At 41.2% G+C, this 10,140-nt stretch overlaps 1 long non-coding RNA gene across 1 annotated transcript; it reads left to right on the forward strand.

Moving 5' to 3' along the window:
* The first annotated feature begins 8,222 nt into the window (after positions 1–8,222).
* Positions 8,223–8,921, forward strand: LOC118598157. Its single transcript, XR_004947272.1, has 2 exons — positions 8,223–8,473; positions 8,546–8,921. It is a non-coding gene; the product is annotated as an uncharacterized LOC118598157 (long non-coding RNA).
* Positions 8,922–10,140: the final 1,219 nt, after the last annotated feature.

Here is a 10,140-nt window from a genome sequence, read left to right on the forward strand (position 1 = left end):
CTGAAGTGATGTGGTAAATATTCTACGTGAAACCAAAACAGTAGAAACATTTGTCAGAATCTTGATCATAAAACACTTGAGGAATCTACAGTCAAAGATCTCAAAGTTTTAAGCATTAAATAAATGTAACCAATGTTATAACTGTGCCGGGTTATGCTGAATGAAGTTATAAACACTACCTATTACACTACTTATTATGTCATAGTTTACTGATTTGAAACACAGACTTTGTTCTCTGACCCTTTAAGGACTCGTGCACTTGTTCTCCTGGATCCTGTTTTGGCGGCTCAGTCTATCACACTAAGTCAGGATCATTAGCTGGTCCTGCCCACAGGAAACGTCTTTAGGCGCTTTCGCTGCCACATGCTCAGCCGCTCAAAGATTTCCAAATGTCTAACAGAGTCCAGAAATGCTGCCTTGATCAAGTCCCGTTTTCTGCCAATTAGGTGTTCCCAGAGAGCCAAGTGCTTTTAATGGGCTTCTGTGTACAATGCACTTTGCATTCGGAGCTCAGTGGAATTTCATCTTATATAACTGTTGTTGTGAGCACAAGAGATATTTCTTTTTTTTTTTGTATTTGGCCTCCAGTGACACGTTCTTCTCAAATGTGCCAAATTAAAGAAAAAGTCTGTTTTGATTATTAGCCACAAAATAGTTTTGGGTTGCAGTTTTATTCTGCAAAAACTGCAGTATGGAGAGAAAAACAGATGCACAGTTTCCAGTTTAAAGACTTAAAATATTAAAGTAAAATGTTGATATAAAATAATGTTCTTTACAAACAAACTGACAAAATTCTTTTGGTGCACTACCATAAAGGTCAGAAGTCACAGAGCAATTCTTTCATCCGTCCATCCATCCAACCAACCAATCCATCTTTATTTATGATGTCTACACATGACAAACACATTTACAAAGGTTAGTGATTGTGAGTGAAAGGTACCATTTGGTAAGCCCAAAAAAACAGAACTGTAGTTACTTTTCATTTCCTAAAATTGCTGCTTAAAAACAGCATTAACTCAAGGAGGGTTCTTCCTTGTGTTTTTATTTTTCATTTTCTTACATTTACCAAAGTGGAAAATTAAGGGAAAATACTTTAATTTATCATGTGTTGTCATATTTTTATTTATTTTTTGACAAATATTTGTTAAAAATTACCCGACAAAAATGATGGTGTAACTTTTTATAGCAAAAGTGTTCTGGGGTTAATGTCAAAATATTGTCTGGCATGAGATGTGAGCCTATCTTAGCTGTTTTTCTTAAATATTACAAAGTTCTATATTTGTATACATTTCTGTCACATGAATGGCGTTTAATCTCTGTGTTTCAACAGTGTTCAGCTTTCATGGTTAAGGAATTGATGATGTTTGAGCTGCTTTGTATAGAAAAGCAAGCGGTGTACCAGCCAATACTATGGTACCTTGCAGGACGAATGCAATTCTTTCTAGTGGGTAATGTTGTTATGAGACATTTGTTAAGCGAGAAATCTGATGTGTTCCACACTGACATGCAAAATAAAGAAAATTAGGAGAAGCACTAAACTTTTTGTTTTGAATGGAAAAAGGATAAAGAAAACTCACTGAATGAAATTAAAAACATGTTTTGTCTTGTCAACAGTTGGCAGGTTGATTAGGAAACATGCTGTTGACGAGTGGGTAGCGGTGTATATGCTTTCTATCATTGGGTCATTGTTGCAGAAGTGGTCCCTAAAGCTACAGACAGACCTTGAACATGTGATGCGTGTTCAAGAATGCGTGTATACTCCACCATGTTCACACTTGACAATCAGGAAGGGGCTTCTTCTTCTTTTGCAGTTTACTAGTGCATGTCCAGCTCCTATAGTTGGAATTCCAGCTGAGCTCAAACCGCAATGAATAATTTCTCCCCCGTGATCAATTTTCAAACGGTTGGCAATCATGTGAATGAAAAGGAACGCCATCCATACGTCACTTCCAAATCTGAGTCCCTGATTGATCAAAGTTCGCTGCACTACTTGATTAGTTATACAAGAACACAAGAGTGTTGAACGCGGAAGCCAGAAAGGTGCATTTACATTAGATTTTCATTAAAAGTGTTTGCTTTAAAGTTTGCACTGCATGACAAAAGTATTGCATTAAACTCTGAAGCATATTGTTCTATGGGCAGACCAGCTCTGTATGTTACATCCCACCTTTACTAAGACTGTTTGACTGGTTTAAAAAGCATCACCAGGAACTCAAACAAGTAAAGAACACTTTCCACAGCAGGTCGGACAACTTTCAATTCATGCTTTGCCAACATCGTATTGCATAAGACAACACTTGTCATCACAGCTTGTTGTGCTTTTGCATTACAACCTGAAATGGTTTATTGGAACGCGGTTTTAATAACATTTATCCTTACCAGACTCATAATTCCTGGAGATTTTCAAACAGTGGAAGCTCTGTACAGCTCTGAAACAGAAACACAAACCATGGTGACCTTAGTAACAAGCAACCGCCAGCTTTATTTGGAGACAGTCAGAAGGTCATTTCCCTTGTTCACATTCTCAGCATAGTACATAAACAAGCAGGGAGACTTGGTGCGCGTCACAGTTTATCTTTTTGAATTGAAATCCTCTCCCAGTAGTGATCAACGTCAAGAGCAAAACTCAGTCTGTGTGGCTGAAGACTTTTCTTCCTATCCAGAGTCTCTGCTGTAGTCTGGGAGGTAAAATGCTTGTAGAAGTTCTTACGGTTCCTCTGTAGTCTGGATGAAACTTCCTGAGAATCCTCTGCAGATGAAGCTGCAGTGACAGAAAAGAATCTGAATCAAGCAGCACTAAATTTCACAGATACGTCTGTAGAAAATCAGCAAACTCAGATCCATCCATCAGTTGACAGAATTGACTCTCTCAGGTCAGTTTTTTGTAAAGAAATATTTGTTAATCCTGAAGATGTAGCCTTGTAGCAGCTTATCTGATGTGGAATGTGGATTCAGATTTAACTTTGCAAAATACCATCCATCATCCCGTCCATCCGTCCGTCCGTCCATCCATTCATCTATTCATCCATACATCCATCTAACCATCCGTCCGTCTGTCCGTCCATCCATCATCCATCCATCATCCTTCCATCCATCCATCCATCCATCTATCCATCCATCCATCCATCATCCCATCCATCATCTTTCCATCCATCCATCCATCCATCTATCCATCCATCCATCCATCATCCCATCCATCATCTTTCCATCCATCCATCCATCCATCCATCCATCCATCCATCCATCCATCCATCCATCCATCCATTCATCCATCTATCCTTAGCTGTAGCTAAAGTTGTAGAGGAAGATATAATAAATAACATAAATGAAAGCATGGAAATTCTTATTTTTGAAATTTGAGAGTTTAAACAAGAGAGAAAAGAAAATGTTCTTATCTCTCTAAGAAAAGTGTAGTGAGGAATTTTATAGCCTTAAACATTTATAATTCTATCTGACGGTTTCAATGGAAACCCAAAGATCCCCAAAGACCCAGCATGCAAAGAGCTGCATGCGCCTGGCTCTGCTTCAGAAGGTTTTTTCTTTAGTTCACACTCGGCTTTTCTGATTTAGAAGGCTGCAAAGACCTGCGTCACAAAGCAAAGTTCATTTTTGTCATTTTTACTCTACTTATTGAATACAGAAAAGGTTGCTAGGACTGAATTACTCTGACATTTAAATGTTAACACCTTGCTGACCCTAAAAGTAAATATTGAGAGAATCTCTGCTCCCAGCCCCTATCACTCAGAAAATACCACAAACAGATTCTTGTCAAAAGGTCTTAGAATCACAAAACATGAAAAAGGAAAAGTTAGACTTTAAGGTAAAGTTGGGAAGTGTCCCAATTCTAAATGTGTGTCAGAATGCACGACAGATCTGCAACTCTCACATATTTAGTGGAGTCTTCACAGAACGCCGTGATGTCCTTATGAAGATGAAGAATGGACTGCAAAGAGACAAATCTTTAGGAATCATGTCAGCGATGAGTAGAATCAACAGCTCTGTGGAAAGATTGTTTGATGCCACTTTTTGGTTTCATTACTAATATCAAAATGTTAATCTTTGTTGTCTGTCAATAGTATATTCTACCAATTCAAGAATGTTACTTTTCTAACAAAAAAAAAAACAAAAACCTGCAGAATGTTTCCATTTGTCCAACACTGCTGCAATCATTTTCAAGCCTTTTTGCAACATTTTAGGAAGTATTCAGACTGGACACATTTGGTTTGCTTACAGTGAACAAGAGTTCTCTTCCCCCAATAATCCAGAACAAATTTTCAGTCTGAATGCACCAAAGTGGACCATAGTCCAGGACCAGGAACCGCTTCTGGACCCGTCTTTCAAGGTGGTCTCTGTTAGTTTCTTCAGTTCATGCTTGGACCAGAACTGGGCCAAAACAGCCACCGTAGCCAGGAATTATGGGATAAAAACAGAGCAGGAAGGAAGTAACTGATGAGACAAACGTGGAGCAACGATGGGACACAGGAACTGATTGAAACATGTTGGGATGAATGGAATCTCATCAAAACAACTTTTAACGTGATCCACATTGCTTCTCAGACTGTTTTCCCGACAATCCGTATCTGTCATTAACACTTATCATCGTACCTTTGTAGCCGTTGTCTCCCCAGTAACCATCTGGCAGCATACCTCCACTGTGCCAAAGTAGCAGTACAAACTCTTGTACCAGACGTTGATACAGATGTCCTAACTGGTCAGTGAAATAAGTGAACTATCTCAACAAGGATTTAAACATAGGACTTCCATTTTTCCTCTTCTTGTTTCATCATCCTACCCTCCTAATTCCTGGCCAATGACTGAAGTGATCCACAAATGTTGATTCAAAACAGAAATGTCCGGTGGACAGCAGTCTGAATACAGACCAAATGCAAGGTTCAGGACTCGATCTGGACCAACGAACTTTTCCAGGCTGAAAACACCCTAAATCAGATACACCACTTAAACCAACTGCCCTGACCAGTGGATGTGGGCTGTCTGCAGGGGGGGGAAAGGGCAAACCTGTACATGCAAGTGACCTGATCATATGGGAGAACTCATTTCTATCTACAGACATGCTGTAAGCAACAGATCATTGCAAATGCATAAAACGTGCATGGGTGAGTCAGGGTGAAGTAGGTGAGACACAGGTATGTCTGTACACACACACACATCAAAATCCTCCAGACTGCGCAGAGTGCAGTCTGACTGTTAGAAATTAGTAAGTGTAGTTTGCGTGGACATCCTATGGGAGTCCAGCATTCACAACCAAAACCATGGTACATACATTCCATTTTCATGTCACTTAAGGTGCAATTAATGTGATTTCAATGAATTCTGAAGCTGAGAGAGGCAGCTTTGCACTGATATGAAACACTTGACGTAAATAACCTAAGATTTGGAATGATTTACCTCTGGACCTCAGGCAGATGGACTCACTCTGCACTTTTATAAATCTGCTCTTAAAACATATTTTTTTAGTTTGACTTTTAATTGAGCTGATCTATTTGAGTGGATTTATTGTTAATAGTCTTATGTCTTATCTGTTATTTTACTAATTTTATGCTTTGTTCAGCACTTTGGTGAACTTTGTTCTGTTTAAAGTGATTTATAAATAAAGTTGAGTCGAGTTGAGTTGAGTGATGTCTCAATACAAGGCCACTCTAAGAAGCTCAGTTCTGTCACAATGCCACAGACGTCCCACGGAGTAACTCTTGTTCTAGTCTGAGTATGTTGACGTTGAGAGTGGGGTCGTCTGAACCCCAGTGAACTTTTTTTTTCCAATATTTTTTTTAATTTTCACTGGTGTCCGTGTCAGACATAAAATCCTGTCCACCTTCATCCACATTTGTCATGGAATGGATAACACGTCATTTAAGGCTTGGGTCATCTGGACCCCATAAGGGTTAAGGGAGTGTGCATTCAGCATGCTGAAAGCAGGAATGTCCACCAGAGCTGTTCAGAGAATTCAGTATTCCTTCCTCTACCAATTTACCATCAGCTGTCTCCAAAGGCGTTTCAGAGAATTCGGTAGTACTTGACCTGACTCCAGTTCCTCGCCACAACCTACTAGAGGGGGCAAATGCTTTCTTCTGCTGACATCTGGATGGCCAGAGAGGTTCTCTTTACAGATAAATCCACGTTTACACTGCACAGGGCAGATGGCCAACAGCGTAGGTGGCGTTGTGTGGATCCAGTGGCCCATAGTGGCGGTGGGGTTATCTCAGCAAAAGGAAATGCTCATTTTCACAAATTTGGACAGATTTTTGAACAATGTTTGAGAGAATTTGTCATTTTGTGCTTGTAGAAAATGTTTTTAGATCTCTGAGTCCATCTCATGACAAATGTGAGCAAAAACAAAAGTGTTTTTATGTTTTTGCTTATTAACCAGCTCACTATAGCTTGGCTGTATGCATATATTTCCAGTCAAATGTGGTTCCATTTTTGACTGTTTTATGCATCTTTTGTTGTCCCATCTCCGCCATCATGAAAGCCACATATTCTGCTGTGAAACCTGTATGTGTGGACTGTCATCACACATTCAGAATGGAGATGTTTGCTGACTGGAGGCGACATCCTGCCCGTCGTGTTGCTTCATGTTACCTGAAGCTCCACACCGACACAGGGAGTTATGTGAGCGCGTTCTGCACTTTCAGCGTCTTCACAAAAGGCTTACGTGCGGCGCGTTTCTGCCGCTGAGAACCCCTCAGAGGGTTCGGTCTCAGACGGACAAATCCTTTGTTTGCCAAATCCGTCTGACAAAACACACGTTAGAATTTCTGTCACGCAGACATTCATGTAAGTGTTTGCTTAAAGCTTTCCCGTTTTGTGGCTCCATGTTCCAGTGAAGAGGGAAGGTGGATGCAGGCGACCGATCTTACAGTTGTTGTTTTTAACGAGACTCTTTCAGGTAAAGATTTCGACAGACGGTAGAGGAACTATTCTTTCTCACATCTGTGCCTCCCAGGCAGCCCTGAAAATCAAACAAAACCCATTGTGAAAGCTAACAGCCAGGATTAAGGTGGAGGGATTAATCGGAGGCCTTCCCAACCTTTCAGAGGAACCTGCTCCGTCTTTTCTAATGACCTTCGAGTTGTTTTAGTTCTCAGACTGTCTGCAGGTGATGGCAGCATGAGAACAAGATGTGATAGGATTCCCCTTCATGGTTAACTGGTCAAGTCCTGACAGCAGGGGTCTGAGCTGCTGCTCTGAGGGAGTTGAGTCGTGTTTGCGTGAACCCAACAGGATTTTTGGCACACTAACAGTCAAGACCCCAGCTTTGATCCGGCATGTGTGACCGAGTGAACATGGGTCCTTCAGGATCCTGTGACTTTCACAGAGTTACTTGTGAGTCAGGAAGTTCCCATCTTTGTCCTCATGAAAACCATCCATGAGGTCTGAACATCTGATGTTTTCAGGTCAAATTTTGCTCCTCCTGGTTCCCCTCCACTAATCCAATCCAACGTTATCTGTAAGTCACATCAGACGTTTCTCCTCACTCTAGTGCCTGTTGGTTTTAATCTTTTTATTTTAGCAATTAAAGTTCCTTTCAGCTTTATGTTTGGATTCCTGTCTCTGACCTGATGGTTGTGACTCATTTCCCTGATTTGTCATTTGACTTTTTCATCTTTGCTGTCACAAACCTGAGCGGCTATTTATCTGCTTCTGATTCATCATGATTTGAATAAAAAAATACTCAGAAACGCACTTTAGTCTTGAATTCTTTTATATATTTCCTCCACAATGACAAAGATCCTACAAGAACATGTCTGAGTGTCATTTTTCTTCTGAAAGAGAACAAATGTGATAAGAAATCATTTTGTTTTTGTATTTCCGAGTATTTCTCCTTTTAAATCAATCAAACTGTCTTGGACAGACTCTGTTTGAATGAATGATCTTCTTTCCATCAACAGCTCTGCTGCACATGCACTAAACCCTCATCTGTTCCTAGTGTCTAGTTCAGGTTCTGGAGAAGAGAAGATGGTATCTTCACATTGACTGCAGTCAAATGAGCCGCCGTTCACATTTCTGTGGTCAAATCAGCATCACTGGATTTTTGGTGTGAGTTTCATCCAATACTTACGGTAGCAGGACTGAGAACGCTGGAAAATCTCCACCAGACTCCACGGAGCTTCTTGATGTGACCACGGAAATGTGAACGGCGGCTCATTTGACCGCAGTTGGAAAGGATTGTAAATCAATGAAAGAGCATTTTGATGTTAGCTTTTGTAGCAGGATGAAATGCTGCACCTGCTACACAGGTGTTGGCAATCCAGGGGATTGCCAAAGGGGTGTGGTGGAGCCAATAAAAGGCAGAGTTGCTTTGTGCTTGCACACTGCACTCTGACGAGGGGACGCAGCAATGTGCTACAGGTTCCAGGCCCAGTCAGTGGGGCACCTGAAACCTGGTGACGGACCTGTAGCACCAGGGTCCCCTCTCCACCGCACCCGGAGAGCATGTGATTTGGCAGGGTAGACGGTATGTGTATGGCCCTTCACCCTGTGTTTTAAAGTGAATGTGCTGCTCTGATCCCCTGCCTGTCCTCCACAGGGTCAGACGTGAGCCCCTGCTGCTTTGCCTGGTTTGTCTACTTTGCCTGTTTTTTATCTTCTTGTTGGTTTCTGCTCCTGTGCTGTGCGGCCAAACTGAAGCCCTGCCTGGACACCCCCTCCCCGTCAGCGGCTTCAGGCCTCCGGCTCGCCCTCCCCGTCAGCGGCTTCAGGCCTCAGGCTCGCCCTCCCTTCAGCGGCTTCAGGCTTCTGGCGCACCCCTGGACTTTATGGACGGTTGCCTTTTTATTTTTATAACTTTTATTAAACTTTGTTCAGGTGTGAGTGGGAAGGTGTGCATGGTTGCCCTACTTACTGGTTTTATTCTCTTTTCAGGGAAGTGCTTGGCAGAGCGTGTTGGCCGACGACGGTGGAGGCTTGTTGTGTTTCCTGGTGTGGGTCCATTCCCTTTCACGCGTGTGTGTGTGTGCATGTCACTGTGGGGTGAAATCCATTTGTTTCATTTTGTTTTTTCCTCCCCTCGTACGCCGGAAAGCCTTCCCCCAGTAGGGCTTTTATTTTTTTAGCTTGGATTGTTTTAATTGGTTTTAATTGGTTTTAATTTCTTTTAATAAAACTATTTATTGAACTGGAACCACGTCTTGGCTGCTTGGGAAAGAATCTACGTGTCCTTTATCAGGACTTCCCTTTGGGTTCCCCGGACCCTGCATTCCGGGGTGGCGTTGTTTGCTTTTGGGTTATACCCAACCCTCTGAAAATCCACTTTGCCACACTTTCATTATTTTATCAAGAACTCTGAGAAACCAATGATTGAATGTATTGATCACAGTCAATAAACATTGGAGAATTAGCTAAAAGAGTCTTTGGTGAACTGGAAGGACAAAGAATCAGGATTTTGGAGGAAGTTCTGTCCATGAAGATCTTCACTTCCTCGTCCAGCTGACATCCGGATCAGAACCATACGGCTGGACATTACCCAGATTGATGGATGTTTTTATGTAGCAGCGGTGAAGATTTATGCTAGAGAGACACAAAGCTAACAGAATCAGACAGGAGGGGGACCAGGGCCGGAGCTACTCAGCTCAGCACCAAAAGCCACGCCCCCTCAGAGGAGATTTTGGAAACAGAGGTTCAGATCAACATGAAAAATGCCTTTTTAAGACATTTAGGTTGTGGGATTTGGTTTAAAAACTTCATAGTCATAATTAAAACACTACTGGGAATGTTTGTTTTTCCATTAAAAAAATGATCATGGGCGACTTTAAACTACTGTAACTCTACAAACGTTATTCCAATCAGTGTAATTCCAAAGGAGTCTACCATGGAGGCTCCTTTGGTCTGCATCAGAATATGGTGATTTAAATTGATTGCATAAATAATTCACTACTGAAGTGTTGTGTATTAGCCCAAAGCTCTTTTCTCCCCATCAGAATCTGCTGGAATTTTAAGGTTGCATAAACAGTTAAGCAGTTACAAAATGCTTTAAGTTCTGGTGTTAAAGGGTTTAAAAATCAGATTTTACACCAAAAAAATATATACACTGGTGCAAAAATAAATAAATAAATAGAATAATTAAAATACATTATTTTTGATTTCTATTCATGTTGTTCTGTTGAGTATTTTTTTGGTCATTTT

Source organism: Oryzias melastigma, linkage group LG24, assembly GCF_002922805.2.
Source record: "Oryzias melastigma strain HK-1 linkage group LG24, ASM292280v2, whole genome shotgun sequence".
NCBI lineage: Eukaryota > Metazoa > Chordata > Actinopteri > Beloniformes > Adrianichthyidae > Oryzias > Oryzias melastigma.